Raw genomic sequence first — 22,307 nt, 5'->3', positions numbered from 1 at the left:
TTCTTGTCTTGTTTTGCGCTCACTTGTCTTGCCTCTCCGTACTGCCTTGCCTTGTCTTGGGGATGGCATAGTTCACCCTCGTTCGGTGATCCCTTCACTCCCCTATCCCGAGCGGTCCAACCTTCTCATCCTGTTCTTGCTCTGCTGTGTTCTTCCGGAACGTTTGCTACTACTCCCACTATTCCTCTCTACTACTACTACTACTACTACTATACTACTACTACTGTCTCTACTACTCTACGACTATTACTAGCTATTCTTAAAATGCTGCTGTTATGACCGTCAGCATTGTTTCTCTTCTTATGGCTCTATCCTCAGTGGTTCATTATATTCATTTATATGTGTATGTGTTTGTTTATTCTGTGTATATTTTCATTTTTTTTTACACTGTGTGTTTTTTATCTACTCACTTGCTATGCAAACGTCGTTTGTGTGTTGCTCACAGCTTTTTCCAGGAGGAACGAAACATTTTGGTAATGCGTCCTGTGTATTGTTAACAATTAGATTTCTTGTGTGGTGAATGTTGAAAATTTTTCACCTGAACACCTGCAAAGACTGAATGATTTAGCGCACTAGGTGGTTCGATTTGTGCAGAGTTTTTTGAAAGCGTAGATTTGCATTGTCCAACTTTGATTGCCGCGTAGTTAGAGCTGCACACATTTAGTTGAGCGCGCACTCTCGAAGACACGCCCGGATTTAATTGTAAATGTGTGACACGCTAGCTGTAGTTCCCCGTGCCTTCAGTATGACGGGTGTACTCCGTAACGACTGTGCCAGGCCCGGTCTGTTACATGGTTCTGAGACCTCGACCACTAGGCTACAATAGTCTTTTCTCCATTATTTGCATCAGATTCTTTAACTGCAGTAATTCCCAGCATTCTGTGACTCTAACTGTATGCTTTTTATTGCCTTTTTAAAGTATCATCATGTAATTACAAGTTACTTGACTCAACTGCATTTCTAAATTTCAAACTAACAGGAAGATTAAAACAAAACTGTAAGATAAAAAGACTGCTTAATTATTTTGTACCTAAAAAAAAACAAATGACAAAATATAAAGGAGCAACAATGGCTGTTGCTTCTAAAAGTGGCTGAAAATATGTTGATACTGTTAAATGTTTGTGAAAATATTTTCAGTCTGTCTTCGCGCTAGTTTTGAACGGAGCCAAAAGTAGTGAAACACGAGACAGTTGCTCCAGAATCACTCGAAATAGACGCATCATATTTGTGTACATAAAAGTTGACGAATTATTGCTACCACTATGGCTTGATCTGAGATAAGTAAAAGTAGTATATACATTAGTTTTCATAGTAGACCAACACAAGCACTCACAAAGAGCCATAGCTGAACGTGCAACATGAACATTAGTAACTCTTTACACCCTACCATAGGCTAAGAATAGCACACAGTTTAGAAGCCTTGAAGAATGTCCTAATTATAAACAGTGTGTACAAGTTCCTTTAGAGCTCAACAAAAACCACTACGGCAGAGCAGCAAGACGGTTAAAGGTAAAGATATGGTGCTGGCATATAATTGAGACATTCTTCTTTGCGCTCCCAGAAAAACAACGCTTTAAAACGTAACACAGACAGGAGCTGTATTTGTATGTTGCAGTCTGATGTATGTGGCTGCTACGGTTTGTCTCCTATCTATCATAGGCACCGGCTTTCTGTGTTTATCCTGCATGAAAATTCAGTATTTCCCTTTCTTGTACAAAATATCGAAAATGTATAACGTATTTGCATTAGCATATAAATAATACAGAAAATAAGATTATACTAATTTTAATGAAGAAATGAAATGTGTATGTAAATTTGGAAGACGTCGGTGCCTATGGCCCTGATCCGTCCGCTTATTTCCTTTTATTATTTACCTTACAATTTTTGTTTGCTTAAAAATACAATGGTAGATGCACTGTATTTAAGTTGTTTGATTTTGTTTTAACATGAAAATCTAACCACCTGAATATTTTGCAGAAATATCGACACAGTACTTTTGTTTGTTTGTTTGGAAAGAATAGTTCTAATTATGAACAGATTCAACTGAAAGATGTAATACATTCGTTGAAATCTGAATTTGCGTTCATTTTTCACGGTCGAAACTGTGTGTTGCTTTTTTGTGAAGCAAACTCAGAGAGTTGCATTTCGACCTTTTATAATTATTTTCATCTGCAGTTATCAGTGAAATAAGTAACCACCGTTTCAGACCAGTAATGCATTTATTTGGAACCTAGAAAGTTCAAAACAATTTTCAACATTGCCATATTCTTACAGTAGATTCTTGAACTTGGTAACGATGATGATTTTTAGTAGTGCTTTCTCCCCACAGATGTCACCGTTCTTCTCTCTCTAACGTTTTTCCTTAATATGGTTGCCGAGACCATGCCTCCGACTTCAGAAAGACCGTTAATAGGTAAAATAAAATAAACGTAGATTTACCTACTTAGCTGTCTGTTTAGTTTTCTAATATAAGTCCCTCATAGCATGTGATTTTTAGAAAATTTTGTTCTTGGACTGCAGAGGGACAATGGATATAACGTTATCATCGCTGGTGTTGGAAACGTATGACAGGCGTTTTCAAGCAAAGCGTGTATCTTCAGACGACGACGCAAATCGCACAATTTTATGACGCTCTCATAAAAGTAGTTACCATACCAAACCATTCCCAGACCTATCTCAAAGGATTTTGTCCGTTAACGGAAAGTTCTACTTGTTTATTTTTCTCTTGCGTTCGTTATAATAGTGCACATGGGATGTCGTACTATACGTTGTCTGTTGGGTAACGAAGAAATATTTTAATTTTTCACAGGTCATCGTGAGTCTTAAATTTATTTTTCGACTTTAGGTTCTATTTTTTTTCTTTTTGTCGGAAGTTTTATTGTATATTTTAGTGTAGCATTTTTATTTTTGTAAGCTCTGTGTTTCATTTATTTGCATTAAACAACATGTAAAAACGATAGTTAAATATAAAAATCATTTGCTGTTAAGAGAATTTCTTAAAGTCGCCATTTTTAAAATTTTGTCTTAAAAACTATTACTTCAAAGAAATGAAACGTCGATGTTTCATACATTAAAAGACGCAAAAAAATTCATTGTCAACAGTCCTTGCGTTATTTAAGAAGAGGAAGAATAGTTTAAGTACACTCAGTTATTACTATAAAAAAACAATTCAATCATAATATAAGGTCTGGAAACCTTTAATAAGTGCGGTAGGCTGAATTCTAGATATAGTATTAGGCGTTAATCGTTTTAATTACCAGTTTACGTGCAGTTAAATAAGGATGAAACTTTCCCTCTTTTACATTGTTTTCGAAAATGTAGGACCGCCGAAAAAACTCGCGCCACGCATTAAATTTTGACCCTTAAGTATAAATTGAAACAACGTGCTAGAAGTACTTCGGAGTATGAATAAAATGAAACGAGAAGGATCTAAATACGAGTGTCACGAAAAAAAAAATACATCGTTACTGGACAATGTATTTTCCTAAACTTCCCAAAATAAAATGTGGTTACTGGTCTAAGTAGAAGTAAGCATGAACGAAGTGACTACATGCAGGTATCCCGGTACACGTAACAAGTAAAAAGTAGTAGTTACTGAACTATAAATCGAAACAGGCAAATGTAGGCACCAAAAAGTCATGTTCTTCTGAAAGAGAAGAAACCTGTTTCGTAGAAAACCATAGGTGAGAGACATAACTGGAGCTAGTTTCTTAGATGCGTCAGATGAACACTGAACATTGTGGTCATAGTTTGATTTAAATTGCCCGAAATCAGTTTGCACGGCATGGTCCGTTGACCAAAGGTGGAGTTCTCCGTCGTATCATCAGGCTACAATTTCACACACGAGACCATACTTCTTATAATAGGAGGAGATCATTGTTTTAAGGCAAATGAATTCGTGGGGCTGCCGCTATGTTATATACGCATTACCTCCATATATAAAATCCAATCTATTGAGCAAAAAATACACTTAGGAGTACCAAAAACGAAAGAGACCATTTGCAACTTTCAGTTTTTCGTGAGAAAGAAATGGAAGTTACAATTAAATATCCCGATGACGTCGAAGTCATTAGAGATGGAATACAAGGTCGAGGGGGCTAATTATGGAATTAGGCTGTAGCCTGACTTATGTCACCATTCTGTAATCAAGCGATTTAAGCACGATATACCTACATCATAATGGTTTGTAGGGTTTGAAATCCGTGCCATCAGAACACGAGTCCATTGTATCAAACGCTACACGGTCTTGCTAGGCGGCATTACGGATCAGTAGCATTCTTCTGTGTATACAGGGTGGTCCATTGATAGTGACCGGACCAAATATCTCACGAAATAAGCATCAAACGAAAAAACTACAGAGAATGAAACTCGTCTAGCTTGAAGGGGGAAACCAGATGGCGCTAGGTTGGCCCACTAGATGGCGCTGCCATAGGTCAAACGGATATGAACTGCGCTTTTTTAAATAGGAACCCCCATTTATATTATATATTCGTGTAGTACGTAAAGAAATATGAATATTTTAGATGGACCACTTTTTTCGCTTTGTGATAGATGGCACTGTAATAGTCACAAACGTATAAGTACGTGGTATCACGTAATATTCTGCCAGTGCGGACGGTATTTGCTTCGTGATACACTACCCGTGTTGAAATGGACCGTTTACAAATTGCGGAAAAGGTCGATATCGTGTTGATGTATGGCTATTGTGATCAAAATGCCCAATGGATGTGTACTATGTATTCTGCTCGGTATCCTGGACGACATCAAGTGTCAGTACCGTTCGTCGGATAGTTACGTTATTTAAGGAAACAGGATGTGTTCAGCCACATGTGAAACGTCAACCACGACCTGAAACAAATTATGATGCCCAAGTAGGTGTTTTAGCTGCTGTCGCGGCTAATCCGCACATCAGTAGCAGACAAATTGCGCGAGAATCTCAAAAACGTCGGTGTTGAGAATGCTACAACATCGATTGCACCCGTACCATATTTCCATGCACCAGGAATTGCATGGCGACGACTTTGAACGTCGTGTACAGTTCTGCCACTGGGCACAAGAGAAATTACCGGACGATGACAGATTTTTTGCATGCGTTCTATTTAGCGACGAAGCGTCATTCACCAACAGCGGTAACGTAAACCGGCATAATATGCACTATTGGGCAACGGAAAATTCACGATGGCAGCGACAAGTGAAACATCAGAATTAATGTATGGTGCGGCCCCCATTTTATCGATGGCAATCTAAATGGTGCAGTGTATTCTGATTTCCTACGTAATGTTCTACCGATGTTACTACAAAATGTTTCACTGCATGACAGAATGGCAATGTATTTCCAACATGATGGATGTCCGTCACATACCTCGCGTGCGGTTGAAGCGGTATTCAATAGCATATTTCATGACAGGTGGACAGGTCGTCGAAGCACCATACCATGGCCCGCACGTTCACAGAATCTGACGTCCCGGATTTCTTTCTGTGGGAAAAGTTGAAGGATATTTGCTATCGTGATCCACCGACAACGCCTGAGAACATGCGTCAGCGCATTGTCAATGCATGTGCGACCATTAGGGTGGGCGAACTACTCTCTGTTGAGAGGAATGTCGTTACACGTATTGCCAAATGCATTGAGGTTGACGGAGATCATTTTGAGCATTTATTGCATTAATGTGGTACTTACAGGTAATCACGCTGTAACAGCATGCGTTCTCAGAAATGATAAGTTCACGAAGGTACATGTATCACATTAGACCAACCGAAATAAAATGTTCAAACGTGAAACGTACCTACGTTCTGTATTTTAATTTAAAAAACCTACCTGTTAGCAACTGTTCGTCAAAAACTGTGACCATATGTTTGTGACTATTACAGTGCCATCTATCACAAAGCGAAAAAAGTGATCCAACTAAAACATTCATATTTCTTTACGTACTACACGAATATGTATTAAAAAATGGGGGTTCCTATTAAAAAAAACGCAGTTGATATCCGTTCGACCTATGGTAGTGCCATCTAGCGGGCCAACCATAGCGCCATCTGGTTTCCCCCCTCGAGCTTGACAAGTTTCGTTCTTTGTAGTTTTTTCGTTTGACGTGTAGTTTTTTCGTTTGACGCTTATTTCGTGAGATATTTGGCCCGGTCACTATCAATGGACCACCGTGTATGTACACGATCACGGAAGGATTTCACAGTATTTCAAACGTTTCTTGTGGGCAGAGTAGTCAGGTATAAAAAAATAATTATTTGAAGTGACAACTTACTCAAGCAAACGTACCGTTCTGACGTCAGAAGCATATCTTTGACTATTGCGAACCTGATACGTCTATATATCTTTGTAGAGATTGCGGACTACAGTCAGTCATCCTCGATGGGAAGAAGTTCAGCTCGGTTAGTAGCTTATAAGCGAAGTGCGTCTCAAAGAACAGCTTTCCTAACTGAGAACTAACTTATTAAAAAAGTTTATAGCTTTTTATAATAAAATTTACAACGTTCATACACATACCAGCAAGCATCAAAATGTTATCTGAGAGAAATAATACTAGTTTCTTTGAAAAGCAGAAAAAAACGCAAAAATAACATCACTGATGAAAAATATTAAAGGTGCCGTACGGCTTACGCGGTGACCAACTAAAAAAATTGATTAATAAATTTACCAACAACTGTGAACGATGTGTGATTACATCATTTGCATTTCAATTTTTAATTACTGTTAATAATCGCAAAAGAAAAAAGTCGTCTACAAAGACAACAAAAACAGATGTAGGTTATTAAACGACTCTCATATAATTGTTGCTATCAAGAAACAATAAATTTGCCTCGGTTCAGAAAAATGAGAAATCAATTAGATATCCTTTGACTTAATCATCTGAAGTAATTACTAACAGCTCAGAGAAAAATTAACCGGACATAATTTCAGTATTGGAGAGAGAGACGATACGCGCGTTTAGGCATCACCATCTTGTTTCTTTACTTTTTGTTTTTCTTTTCACTAAGAGTTCTTTTACTTAAGTTAAATGGTTGTTTGGTTGAGTTTTGTTCAAATTTGTTGTTTTGTTTCACTGCTAAATGTGAACACACGTTAACACCTGTAAATGAGAAGTTCCGTTCCGTTTGTTTTGAGTTGTTTGGTTTGCCTAGGTGTTCCCCTCGCACTCTCCAGTCCCAGCCCCGCCACCACATTCGCACCGGCCCGGGTCCCCTTCCCAGGCTACAAACTCTGACGTCTTGTTTGCTGGTGTTTCAGGGAGCGACGACTGCAGCCGGGAAGCCAGATCCGCTGCCTGCCTGCTTGCGCCTCATCCTCCCATGCCTCGACGAAAAGGACTAGCTGCGCTACACGCACACGCACACACACACAGACACACACACACACACACACACACACACACACACACACACGTACGCACGGATGCATGCACACATATTGATATCACAAAGTCTCCGCTACACAGCACACACGGTGAAATACAAAATTATAACTACTCACGCATAATTCATTTGTTGTGAAGTGTACAGTGCTTGTCATGTAATGAAGTGTTGTTGTAGTACTAGGCAGAAAAGTATTCAAAGATTCTAGACTGATGTGTTCACGTCTCTGGTATGTTTAGGGTCTGGTGCCTCCGACTGCAAAAAAATAATCCTTATAGGACTACATTCCTGTATATCTGTCAGACCGACTGTTAAAAACCGTTTCCCTCAGCAACGCGTAGACGTATGAAGTTAAAATTTGTGTCATATACTAAGGTCTACGGTCAGTTGGAGGTGTAAGCAATTGGAGCTTGTAAGTTAATGCTGTCAAACGATAAGGCCATTTATGTCACATATTTTCATACTCGTAAAATCTCTCATCAAAACCTGTATGGTGCTTTCCGTTCATCTAGACTCACGAAATTTGGAGAGAAGCAAGGTTTTACAGGAAAACTGCCGAAAAAAATTCGAAAATTGATAATTTCAGTTTATACTACATGAAAAAAGTTGTTTTGTCATTTCTTATCCGACTGTCTGTCCGTCTATTATAATCTGTTTTTTTTTTTTTTCTGAGGAACGGGTAGACAAGTTGAAAGTTCTGTCACATACTAAAGTCTGTGGTCTCACAGTGGTGTAAAAAAGTTAAGCTTCTAAGTCAAATCGAGTAAAAGATACAGCCATTTGTGACACATACTTTGATACTCGCAAACTCATTCATGAAATTTATGTGATACGTCTCGTTGACATAGAAACATAAAATTTGGAGGAAGCAAAGTTTCAGAGTACAAGGAAATGAAAAAATCTGGAAACTGTTTATATATATATCAGAAAATTATATATATTATAAAGAATATTTCTTTTGCTATTTGTTATCTGACTTGAAACTTGAAACATTCTCAAAAGCCTTGGAATTCTGAGGACCAATATCTTCGTAGTGTCAATGTTGATAACAGGCAGAGATTGTGGAGATTCTCGATTCCTGGGATGGATGAACTGTCTATATACGTAATTAAATTTGTACAAAATCCCCAGAGCGCGAGTCCCAGGGGGGCGCCCAATTATTGCATACTTGAAAACTTTTGGGCCATAGGGAAGTGTCAGCAACTGATACTCGGGACCACTCTTTCCGGAGGACTGTTTCTGTGTGCAACTACACTATTGTTCACTAAAATAGCATTATCAGGATAGATATCAAATAAAGAAATTTTCCTTAGTGTAAGTATACAGTATAGTAGGAGCAATTACAATTAAATTTGGAGTAATATGGGATGCGAAATATTATATACAAGCTGCAGCAACAACGGCTCTAACTCTGCTGAATTTCGAGTAGAAATAAGCTTACTTGACGTCATTCCATGCATCTACATATCTATGCCAAAGTCCAACTGAGTTTCTGTAGAGTCATTTCGTTCAATTTTCTCGGCAACCCACGACATTATGTTCTCAGTGGGCGAGTGATGAGGAGAACATGGTGGCCAGACCGACAGTCTATCGTCCTATGCATCGAGGTAGGTCGGCACAGCACAGGCAATATGTGACTGTGCTTTACCTTTTATAGGATGATTCCGTGATGAAGTAACAAACTTCCAGCGGTGATGAGAAGGGTAAACGCATCAATTTGAGCTGAGGGGCTCCGGTTAGGGAACAGGCGGGTGGAAAATTATAAACGAAAATCGTTCTGATACCTTTGGCAGTGGAATACATGTACTGGTACTGTTGTTGCTAAGACAGGATAGGCAACTTCCAGTGGTAGTATTAAGGACCAAAACATGAAAAAAATTCTAGTAAACATGGACTATAAGATGCAGAGTGGTTCAAATGGCTCTGAGCACTATGGGACTTAACATCTGAGGTCATCAGACCCCTAGAACGTAGAACTACTTAAGCCTGACTAACCTAAGGACTTCACACACATCCATGACCGAGGCAGGATTCGAACCTGCGACAGTAGGAGTCGTGCGGTTCCGGACTAAAGCACCTAGAGCCGCTCGGCCAGACCGGCCGGCCACTACAGAACTATTGAGTACTTTAATCAAATGTAACCCGACGAGTGAAAATTTGTATCATGGTCGGGATTCAAACCCATGTCTCCTCCTCACTAGGTCTATGCTCTAACCACTAGTGATCAGTTTAGATATATGCGTTATTGAGCAGTTGTTTATTGTCGATACTGAGAAAGACATATCTTCTATTGGTAGCTCTTAGGTTTCCATATTTTTGGAGGAGGTATTATGGGCTCTGAAATGCATACCTTAAGGGTTATAGACACTTGTTTAGTAGAAAAGATGTGTTTCACAGTATCGAAGATGAGCAAGTGTTCACACCTCTTACGTTATGCATTTCACAGCCCATGTTTACAAGCCTTTCATCCGTTTTATTCCGTCACCTCGGCAAGTTTGCTACCCTGCAGTCTTAGCATAACAGTACAGGTACATGTAGTCCACTGTCAGAGGTATCAAGACGATTTTCGCTTATTACTTTCGACTCGGTTGTTTCCAGGCTGAGGTCCCTTACCTCAAACTGACAACTGTACTCTTCTCCATCATCCCTGAAAGTTTTTAACATCTTCATGTAATCACCCCGTAGAATGTCACAGGGACCTCGAAGTTAGCTACAGCCACTAGCCTTAAAAAGTAAAAAATGTCGCGGCTTCTGCCTACCTTAGCAGCTGTGCGAACCAGAGATGATCGTGCGTGTACTCAATGGCGCCCACGTGGATACACGCTGCGAACAAGCCCCTTTCCACACTCAAGATACGGAACGAAGCTCAACGATCTAGCACGGCCGAGCAGGCAGACCCTGTCCTCTCGGGTGCAAGTCAAACGGGACCACAGAGATCCTGCATAGGTTTGAGTAAGGTTATCCTGAAGCCATCGATCATATTCTCATGACATTCGTAGCAATATCGCGGAAAGACAGACCACAGTCTCGATGGGACCCAATCTTACCGCTGTCGAATTCCAAGTGCTCCCTTCTAACCGTGGCGTAACACGATCTTCTCACGAACAAACAAGATTCAATGCGCTTCACCCATTAGAAACCTGCTACGTAATCTCTCCTCATATACAAAGTATGATGCGCGTTACTCCATCCAACATTATGTGGTTCCTCTGAAATGCTAATGATTTGCATATCCAAGCATTAAACACACTTCATGCCAAAATTACTTCATGGTGTAGCACTTGTAATGGCGTGCAGTGCATTTTGATGGACTTCTTGCTACTAGCTGTTGATACAAGAAGGCAAAATTTTATTCGGTTTTTCCTTACGCATGACTAAGAAGGAAATGGTAATTCTGCGTGAAAAAACTGGTGAGCAGATTTCGCCGGTGCGGCGCGGTAGCTGTAATGTACCCAGGTGAATATTCAGCTCTGCTTGGAAGCACACGTGATTTTCTATCGGCAACTTTCAAGTATCTGCAGCATGCAGACGCAAGATGGGGGTTGCAGGGTGGGCGTAGCAACTTTAATCTGGGCCACTCCCCAGCCTCTAGTGCTTTAAAAGGGAAGTCACCATTCAAATGGGCACATTACTGACACGTGTGCAGTTAGAAAATCGAAAAACAGAGACTGTGTACTATATGAAACCATTCCATTTAATTCTGGAGTAGAATTTAATTTCGTCGTGAAAATGATTTTACAGTCATGTGTAATCGAATCAGGAGTAAAACAGAAGTAATACCCGAGTAAAGTAAAAGTGATACCTGACGGTCCCAAATTAAGTATTATAGGCCCTGTGTTGTTCCTGATACAGATAAACGTTTTGACGGACACCTATGCAGCCCTCTTTGACTGTTTGCAGACGATGCTGTCATTTACCGTCTTGTAAAGTCATCAGATTATCAAAATCAATCGAAAAATGGTTTAGACAGGATAGTAAACAGTGTGAGGTCATCCACATGAGTACTGAAAGGAATCCGCTAAATTTCCGTTACACAGTACATCACGCAAAGCTGAAGGCTGTAAAGTCAACTAAATATTTCGGAGAACGAACAAACTTCATACGCCGCGATCGCAGTGTAGACACTTTTATTGCTCCAAGAAGAACGGTTCCCACAGTCTTATGCTGCCATCATATGATCTAAGGGGAACAAAAGATAATACGGGCAATGGAGGAAGAATATAGCGATTATATAAAATATACAATATTCCACGTACCTTTTGAAGCTTGCTATAAAATTGCCTGCTACATAATATGAAGTCAATGCATAAAAGGCGCTTCTCACGTATTCATTTCTTGATAAAAATGCAGTCGATGTAGTACACACAGTTGGTACAATGGACACAACCGTGTGCTTTTTATTATTTGTGTGCATTTTACCAACTTGGTGTATTTTATCGACTGGATTTTTACCAGAACATGTATATGTGGGGAGTGCCTTTTTTGCTATGATTTCGCGTAATGTAACATGATCATTTTATAGCACGTTCCAGAAGGTAATGGAATAATATATGTTTTATACATCCGTCATATGAATTGTAGTCTCCATGACCCCCCCCCCCCCCTGTTTTCTTTGTTTTCCCCTTAGATCGGATGATGGCAGCTTAAGACTGTAGAAACTAGTCATTATGTTGCAGTAAAAGCGTCTACACTGCAATCGTGGCGTATAAAGTGTGGTCATTCTCAAACAAACCGATCGTTCCGCAGCACGACATGTATACCTTAATAAATATTTATGGATTAGAATTACGAATAACTTATATTGGAACGATCACATACATAATGTTATAGCGAAAGGTAACCAAAGACTACTATTTACTGGCAGAACCCTTAGAAAATGCAGCAGATCTATTAACGAGATAGTTGAAGTGGCACTTGTCCGCCCTCTTCTGGAGTATTCTGTGTAGCGTGTGATTGGCATCAGATAGGGTTGATAAGAGGACATCGAAAAAGTTCAAAGTAGGGCAGCTTGTTTTATACTGTCATGAAATATGAGAGATATTGCCATGGATATGAGAATTGGTGTGGCAAACATTAAAGGAAAGGCATTTTTCGTTGCGGCAGGATCTTCAATCACCAACTTTCTCCTGGTAGTGTGCAAATATTTGACTGGCTCCCACCTATATAGGGAGAAATGATCACCACAACAAAAACAGAAATCAGAACCCCCACGGAAAGATTTCAGAGTTCGATTTTCCCGCGTACTGTTCAAGAGTGGAACGGCAGAGACATAGCTTGAATGTAGTTCGCCGAACCCTCTGTCAGGCACTTTATTGTGAATTGGGGTAATCATGCTGACAGATGAGAAGCTGCGCAGAGGAAGCTGGAAGCTTCTTCTCCATTTTCAGTGATGGCTTATAGTTGACATCCCTCGAAACATGCGATGAAAAGCAATATAAGCCTCTATTATAATCTCCGAGCAGACTGGCTCGCCTTTAAACAAAAAACAGGGAGGGTATCAACACCAAACAATATCGATGCTCCACACTTTCACCCTTACGGAGCCCTTGGGATTCAATGAGTAAGTACAAGCTATTAATCGTTCCATTCCGCACCTTGATTTAAATATTGATTCGTACAAACCTCTAGCCATAGTAGTCTAGTGTAACGTCTCCTAGTAAAGTTAGGCGGTCTAAGGATTTGCTGTCACTTATCCCCTCTTTCGACTCTGGAAACGATTTTTTGATGTGGAGAATGACTGATTGCACCGCTGTTCCGAGTCCACGTTAAACACTAGGCTCCCCCGTAACTGGCTAGGTTAGTCAGCTCAGCAGGCGGATAAAGACAAAAATGATACCGCCCCCAGTAGTAGAGCTATGCCTCACGAACCTTACGGTTTACGACATTTGTGCTTAACTTATCATTTGGGTGTGTACATCTGTGTATATTATCATTACAAAAACGACATTAAAATAAAATAGGTTGTTGAGATCGTCAGTGTGAAGACTGCCTTGAAAGCGGTCTCCACGCTAATCCATCTTGTGCAAGCATCTTCATACGTGCTTAATTACTGCAGTCTGTGCCCTCTTGAACGTGACTGCTATTGTCAATGTTGGTCTCCCTCTACAATTCCGCCCCATCCCCTCCTCATTTCCATGATCAAACTCACTGTTCCTAGATGCTTCAGGATGTGTCCTGTGAACATATCCCTTTTTTTTAGCCAAATTACGCCACAAATTTCCTTTTTTACTCAATTAAGTATCTCTTCGTTAGTTATCTGATCGCAGTAAAATTGTCAGAATTCATTTGTAGCTCAACATTTCAAAATCCCTTATTATTTTCTTGTCGCAGCTGTCTTTTGTACGCGCTTCACTTCTGTACAAGGCTACATTCCAGATAAATACCTTCAAAAGGGCTCTGAGCACTGTGGGACTTAACATCTGAGGTCATCAGTCCCCTAGACGTAGCCGGCCGCGGAGGTCTCGCGGTTCTAGGCGCGCAGTCCGGAACCGTGCGACTGCTACGGTCGCAGGTTCGAATCCTGCCTCGGGCATGGATGTGTGTGATGTCCTTAGGTTAGTTAGGTTTAAGTAGTTCTAAGTTCTAGGGGACTGATAACCACAGCAGTTGAGTCCCATAGTGCTCAGAGCCATTTGAACCATTTGAACCCCTAGACTTAGAACTACGTAAACCTAACTAACCTAAGGACATCACACATATCCATGCCCGAGGCAGGATTCGAACTTGCGACCGTAGCAGCAGAGCGTTTCCGAACTGAAGCGCCTAGAACCGCTCGGTCACAATGGCCCCTTCAAAAAGTCTTCCTAACTTTAAATTTTATTTCGATATTAACAAAATTCTCTTTGTCAGAAAGCATTTTCTTCAGTTTGCACTTTATATCCTCTCTACTTTGGTCACCGTCAGCTATTTTCCTGCCCAAATAGTGAAACTCTGTTACTACTTTTAGTGTTGCATTTTGTAATTTAATTCTCTCAGCAACGCTTGATTCAATTCAGTTACACTACACATTGACCTTGCTTTACTTTTGTTGATGTTCACCTTATAACCACTGTTCAAGACACCATCCATAAATGCTCCTTCCAAGTCCTTTGCAGTCTCTGACAGAATTAAAATCTCATTGGCAAATTTTAAAGTTTTTATCTTCTCCCTGAACTTTAATTTCCTTTCAAAATTCCCTTTGGTTTCTTGAACTGCAAGCTCACTGTCTTACTCCCTCCTCAACAACTCCCTTCCTTCAACGTACTTCGACTGTTAAATTTTTAGTCTACCTTACGCACAAGATGCAGATAACCTTTCGCTCCCTGTTACTTTCAGAATTTCAAAGAGTGTATTCCAGTCAACATTGTCAAACGATTTCTCTAAACCTACAGATACCATAAATGTATGTTAACGCTTTTCAAATCTATCACCCAAGATAGGGCGTAGCATCTACTAGCCTTTCCTCTTTTTACTAAATAATTTGCAATTTTTTTTTTTATTTTGCAGCTGTGACATATTAGACTCATCATTTGGTAATATTCACGCCTGGACGCACTTTCCTTCTTTGGAATGGGGATTATTATGTCCTTATAAAAGTCTGAGGGTATTCTGTCTGCATACTTAATAGAACAGTTTTGTCATAGTTGGTTCTCAAAAGCATTTCAGTAATTCGGAGGGAATGTAGACTACTCCCGATGCCTTGTTCCGACTTGGGTCTTTCGTAGCTATGTCAGTTCCTTCTCTCATTATCGTACTTCTTAACTCATCTTCATTTACTTCTTAATCCCTGTTCATAATATTGTCTTCCAGTTCGTTTCCTTTGTACAGAATTTTCTGTACTTTCCTTCTACCTTACAACATTCCCTTCTTCGCTTAGGGCTGCCTTTTCCACCTGAGCTCTTGATAGTCACACAGGTGCTTCTCTTTTCTCCATCTGTTTCTTTAATTATCTTGTAGGAGGGTTTCTTTATACAATTCCCAAGTAGTCGAATGACTATTGGCGTTAACATTACAGCTTGACGTGTATTCTCTAGTCATCCCCGCATTTCCAATTTTTTCTGCGAGTCAAACTCTTTTTTCAAGCGACTGCATTCCCTCTTGCATTGTTCGTATGCTGCATTCGTACATGTTCTCCTTCCATCAGTTACATTCAATATCTTGTGCTCTTACTGGGCCTTGTCGTTTTGCCTGGATGTCCCTCTGATGCCATCACTATTTCACTGGTGTCCATTATTTTTCATCGTAGTCCTTTCACCTATTTCAGTAATTCGTTGCCTAATGCTGCCTTGGATGCTCTCAACAAGCTCTGGTTGTTTAGACTTACTTACACCCCACATCTTTAATTTCCCACTTTCCTGCAGTTTCAATGTGCAATTCATCACCAGTAAATTACAGTCAGAAATCATATATACTCATAGAAAAGTTTTGTTGTTTCTTTCGTGATGTTTATCGAACGAAATGTGTAAGCGATTAAAGAGCGCTTTGTGCAAAATTCCACCTTGGGGTTTTCGCTTTTATTCCTTTCTCGGAGTCTATCTTCTCCAACTATTTTTCATTTTCTTCCTTTTCCTACTCAAAATTAAATTTTCGTCTCCCTTAATGAACTGAATGATTTCTTACAGCTCATTATTTATTGTTTAAATAACTTCATTATATTGGTCTCAATTATTCTTCTGTGTATCTCGGCTACCGTAGTGCGACCACTATTCTGTTCATAGTATTTGACTCTCATTCGTGTTTTCTTATTCATTACTAGTCCTATACCTGCATTGTCCCTATTCGTCGCTGCTCTTCTTGTCATCACGTTTCACTGATTATCAGTATATGTAACTTCAACCTGTCCATTTTTTCAAGTTCTATAACCTGTCTTTCCGCTTAAGGGATTTAACATTTCAGGCCCTGCCAGAACACTTGACTTGATTTTTTGATGACAAATTCCTCTTAGGCAGTTTCCGTCCCAAGATCAGATTATGGAAATAGTTTACCTCCGGAATATTTTACCAAAGACGGTGCCATCATAGTTATATCATGCAGCAGTGTTGTGCGTCATCGAGATAAAAAAAAAGAAACAAAAGGCTGTTAAAATAAAAAAAATTGAAAAAAGGAAAACAGTCAAATATTTTCTGAAATGATTTGCCCAAAAGTAAGGAATAAAACAGATTAGAGAAATATCTGATGCGCCTTTGAATGATGCTCGAAATCTCGAAATCCTCTACAGATAATAAGGTGCAGATGGAGAAATTAAAGTTCGATGTTTAACTTCGAATTTTGAAGAGTACTAGAGGTACTAGTGGTTTATGTAGGCCATGCAGCCTGCCGTAGTGTGATTTTGAGTTCATTCAACGGTGCGTCATATGTGTGTCTAAACTATTTTATTTCTAGCTCTTAGAAGACATATCATTTCACAGTTTTTAATTTTCAAGTTTTGTTCACAATACATGATACCCATTTGTCCAATTCGCACTCTTCATATGGCTATGAAAACTCGGACAAAAGTTTTCCCTTAAAAAACTAATTAAAGTCTTCCTAGTTACCTTATTACCTTCAAGTAAATAAACATTTTCTTTCCAATACTAGACATCACGGTGGTTTATTTGATACCCCATTTATCCACATTCCACTCTTCGTTTGGGTGTGAAATTACTATGATTGGTTCCTAGCGATAATATGTTTTTACAAACCTACACCTTACGCTGGTAAATGTAATACCACTTTTGTCCATTTCCTATTCTTAGTTTCGTTATGAAACTTCGTACAAAAAACTAATGTGTTATTATTTGGCAGTATCATTTTTGCGCTGCTCATGAAAATTCGGGAAAAAGTCCATTGTGTTATTATTAGGCAGTCTTTTTTTTCGCTGTACTCATAACGTTTTATGGAAAAGTAATGGCGTAGATTCCCCTTGCTTCCAGTTGTTCGCAGTACCAACATGGTTATTCCATATTGGCTAATGTTACAAGGACAGATCAGTCAATGAACCCCTTCAATGTGGTGACACCTTCGGTACAGCTACAAGTATCGATCAAGCATGCAAAGAATCCTAAAGCGGCAAAGTCCTTGGGTCGTGGGGACACAATAAAACATGTAACATTAATGTATCTTCACAAAGCACATTTAATATGGTTCAAACGTCAAAACTGGTGAGAAAGCTGTAGGCCTATAGTCTAGTAGTCACAGTTTGTGAATAAACACTGCGAAGCTGCGATTTCTGACAGGAATTAAGAACGATGATTTCTTTTAGTGTCTAACATTCTTGAAATCAATGAAAACTAAAACAGGTGAAGAAGGTGAATCCTTCAAAAAGCTGTAGACGTTGTAAATGACTATGTGAGCAAGCAGAGCTATCTTCACTAGGCGAATAGTTTACGGGCGCCCTTTACAAAAATGGTTCAAATGGCTCTGCGCACTATGAGACTTAACATCTGAGGTCATCAGTCCCCTAGAACTTGAACTACTTAAACCTAACTAACCTAAGTACATCACATACATCCATGACCGAGGTAGGATTCGAACCTGCGACCGTAGCAGTCGTGCGGTTCCGGACTGTAGCGCCTAGAACCGCTTGGCCACCGAGCCATTTACACAACAGCAACTTGATGAAAGGGTGTGTTGTTTCATTAGAGATTCTCATCGGACTTAACGTTTCCGAAAATAAGAAGTGAATGTTTATGTCGAAATGCCGCAATGTTTTGCGGCACCTACACTGCAAAATATTGCGCAAGTACGGCAAAGCCAGTTTCAACACGCCGATGGACATCGCACAGTGCAAACGTGTCAAAGACAGCTGTATGGGAACAATACGGTAACCTTATCTTATCAGTACCTGATAAATTTCCCGTCTTCCTTGAACACTATTGTGATTCTTTCTTAAGAAGCGGGGTCTGTTCTACACAGACTGAAATAAAATAATAGTTCTCACGAAATCTGTGGCATGTAATCTTACCAGGTGCACAAAGGATTTATGGAGCATATTGTTAGATTAGATGAATATTTTCGTAGAAAAGGATGCTGTCTAGAAGACGTAATTTTTTAAATCTTGTGATGTGGTCTTCAGTCCGTAGACTGATTTGATGCCGATCTCCACGCTAGTGTATCCCGTGCAGAGCTTCATCTCGGAATAAGTGCTACAACCTACATCCATTTGCATCTGATTAGTGTATTCATGCCTTGGTCTCCTTCTGCAGTTTTTATCCCTCACCCTTCCCTCCGTTTCCGAGTTGGCAACTCCTTGATGCCTCAGGATGTGTTCTATAAACAGATCCGTTCTTCTAGTCAACTTAAGGTATAAATTATTTTCCGCAGTACGTTTCGGTACCTCCTCACTAGGCACTCGACCTACCTATCTCATCTTCAGCATTCTTATGTAGTACCACATATAAAAATCTTCTATTCAGATCTTGTCAAAACTGCTAATTTTCCCCGCTTCACTTCTGTACAGGGCTACACTCTAAACAAATACCTCCAGGAAAGACTTTATAGCACTCAAATTTATACTAGGTGTTAACAATTTCTTCCTTTTTTGCAGAAATGCTTTTCTTACTACTTCCATTCTGCATTTTACATCCTCTGTACTTCGCCCATCATCAGTTATTTTCCTATCCAAATAACGAAACACGTCTACTAATGCTAGAGTCTCATTTCCCTATCAATTTCCCTCAGCATCGTTCGATTTCAATCTACTACATTCCGTTAGCCTGGTTTTACTGTTGTTGGCCATCATCTTATAACCTCATTTCAAGAGAAAATCCAAGCCGTTCAGCTGCTCTTCCAAGTTCAATGCGGTCCCTTACAGAATTACAATGTCACCAGCTTAGTTCAACTTTTTATATCTTTAAGCTTTAATATCTTGATAACTTTAAGCTTTAATTCCCTTGCAAAATTTCTCATTTCTTTCCTTTACTGCTTGCTCAGAAAACAAAAACATCTAAAATTATACTCTTCAAACCACTGTGAAGTGCATGGCCGTGGGTACGTCGCATTGTAACTGTTATTAGGTTTTTTCCGCTCATTTCACGTATCGAGCGCAGGAAGAACGATGGTTTAAATCCCTCCGTGCGTGTTGTAGTTAATTTAATCCTTGTCCTCACGATGCCCACGGGTACAATACGTCGGGAGTTGTAATATATTCCTACAGACATAATTTAAAACCAGTTCTAAAACTATGTCAGTAGGCTTTCTCGGGCCAGTTTACGCCTGTCTTCAAGAGTCTGCCAGCTCAGTTTCTTCATCATCTCCGTGACACTCTCGCACGGATCAATCAAAACCATGACTATTCGCACTGCCCTTATCTGTATCCTTTCAGTATCCCATGTTAGTCTTATTTGGTACAGATCCCACACATTTGACTAATAATCTAGGATGGGTTACACTCGTGATCTGCTAAGCAATCTCCTTTGGAGACTGACTGCAATTCCAGAACATTCTACCAATAAAGCGAAGTGAGCAATCGTCTTTACCCACGACTGAGCCTATGTGATCATTCCATTTCAAATGTCCACAAACTTCTACATCTATGAATTTGTGTGAATTGGTTGATTCCAACTGTTACTCATTGATATAGTTTTTCCGTTTTGTGAAGTGTACAATTTTACGTTTCTGAACATCTAAAGCAAGTTGCTAACATTTGCACCATTTTTAAATCTTAAAAAATAGAGCCAACTGAATATTTATGCAGCTTCTTTAAGACGGTACTTCATTATAGATAACTGCGATATCTGCGAAAAGCGTGAGGTTACTATTAATATTTTCCCCAAGGTCATTAATATACCACATGAACAGCAAGGATTCTGACACATTTATCTTCGACACACCTGAAGTTACTTCTTCATCTGTCGCTGACAATATGCTGCGTCCTCCTTATCAAAATATCCTCGCTCCAGTTACAAACTTCTCTTGAATCCCCATAAGATTGTACTTTTGATAATAAGCGTGAATGTTGTACCGAGTCAAATCGAGAAGTACTGCATCTACCTGACTGTCTTGATCCAATGCTTGCACAAGTCTTGCGAGAAAAAAAAGAGTTGGATTTCACTTAATCAGTGTTTCCGGAAACCATGCTGGTTGGTATGAAGGAGGTCATTCTGATCGAAATACCTCATTACGTTTGATGGTAGAATATGTTCTAATATTCTACAACAGATCAATGCCAAAGATTCTGGACGGTAGTTTTGTGGATAACTTCTACTACACTTCTTGTAGACAGGTGAGACCTGTGCTTCCCGCCAAGTACTGAGCACGGTTTATTGTACGACTTCTACGACACATTACAGTTAAAAGAGGAGCTAACTCAGCCACAAATTCAGTGCAAAGTCTGGTTCAAAAATGGTTCAAATGGCTCTGAGCACTATGGGACTTAACTTCTCAGGTCATCAGTCCCCTAGAACTTAGAAATACTTAAACCTAACTAACCTAAGGACATCCATGCCCGAGGCAGGATTCGAACCTGCGACCGTAGCGGTCGCGCGGTTCCAGACTGTAGCGCCTACAACCGCTCGGCCACTGCGGCCGGCGTAAAATCTGGCAACTATTCCATCGTGCCCTGGAGCTTGGTTTAATTTTAGGTATTTCAGCTGTTTCTCTACGGCACTGACACTAATAGCTATTTCACTCTTCATTTCCGTGGTAGGAGGTTTAAATTGGGACAATTCTTCTGGGTTTCCCTTGTAAAGGGACATTTGAAAACAGAGATAAGTATTTCTGCTTTTGCTTCGCTATACTCAATTTCAGTTCCCCTCTCTTCCGTAACTGACTGGACACTAACTTTCGTGCCACTAACATCCTTTACATAGACGAAACTCTCTTTGGGTTTTGTGAAATATCATTTGAAAATATTCTGTTACAGTAGCCATTAAGCCTTCACGCATTGCTCTCTTGACAGCCGAATACATTTCATTCAGCACCTCTCTATCTACAGTCCTATGCTTTGTTTTCGCCCATTATCCAGTAGTCTCTGTTTCTTTAGATGTTTGGTCTCAATAACGGTATACCATGGAGTTCCCTCCATTCATGAAGTGTGGTACTGGGTACATATCTAACCAGTTCTTAGTCAAGTATTCTTTTAAACCAGCCACAGCCACTCTTTGCACTCCTGTCCCATGCTATACGTTTCTAGTTCCTCACTGAGGTGTGACACCGCAGCCTATTTATCCATTCTTCTGAACCTATAAATCTTTCTACTTTGTTCTTTTTAATCACTGACGCCAGTTCCAATGTGGACATAGTGTCCATCTGCACCTATCAGATCTAACATATTTTCATGACGAGTGGGTTTCCGAACCATCTGCTCTAAGTAGTTTTCAGAGAGCGCACTCAATAATGTTTCACAGTATGTCTTGTCACCACTATAAAAACTGTAATTTTCCCAGATGACTGTTGTACGATTAAAGCCTCCTCCAATGATACATGTTGAATAATATCGGGGATAAACTACAACCCCATCTCACTCCCTTCTCAATCACTGCTTTCCTTCCATGTCTTTTAACTCTTAAAACAGCAGTCTGATTTCTGCATAAATTATAATCTTTCCCCTCCACGTGTTTTATCCCTGCGACCTTTGCGACCTTCGGAATTTCAAAGAGTATATTCGAGAGAAATCGTTTTGGTCGTAAAACGAAAATTACTGTGCCCCTGCTCGTATTAATTGGGTTTTTCATTCATCCATTTTTGATAGGATCTTCAAAAGCTCATCTATTGTCATCGTGAGATCTTTCGATATTTTTATGTTGATTATGATTCCAAAAGCTCTGTTACCTAACGCACAATCTCAAAGAGATAAATATTTATCCACATGTCTTTTCGCATCCTCCCTGTTTTCTGCAAATCCTCGTTTGTTCAAATGGTTCAAATGGCTCTGAGCACTATGGGACTCAACATCTGTGGTCATAAGTCCCCTAGAACTTAGAACTACTTAAACCTAATGACATCACACACATCCATGCCCGAGGCAGGATTCGAACCTGCGA

General features: G+C 39.8%; 1 protein-coding gene across 1 annotated transcript in view; it reads left to right on the top strand.

Moving 5' to 3' along the window:
- LOC126263381 (neuronal acetylcholine receptor subunit alpha-7) overlaps window positions 1–22,307 on the top strand; it is a 327,371-nt gene that overhangs the window by 33,130 nt on the left and 271,934 nt on the right. The window lies entirely within an intron of this gene.

This window comes from Schistocerca nitens, chromosome 6 (genome assembly GCF_023898315.1).
Source record: "Schistocerca nitens isolate TAMUIC-IGC-003100 chromosome 6, iqSchNite1.1, whole genome shotgun sequence".
NCBI lineage: Eukaryota > Metazoa > Arthropoda > Insecta > Orthoptera > Acrididae > Schistocerca > Schistocerca nitens.
Note: the sequence above shows the minus strand (reverse complement) of the source record. Positions and strands in the feature narration are given on the sequence as shown.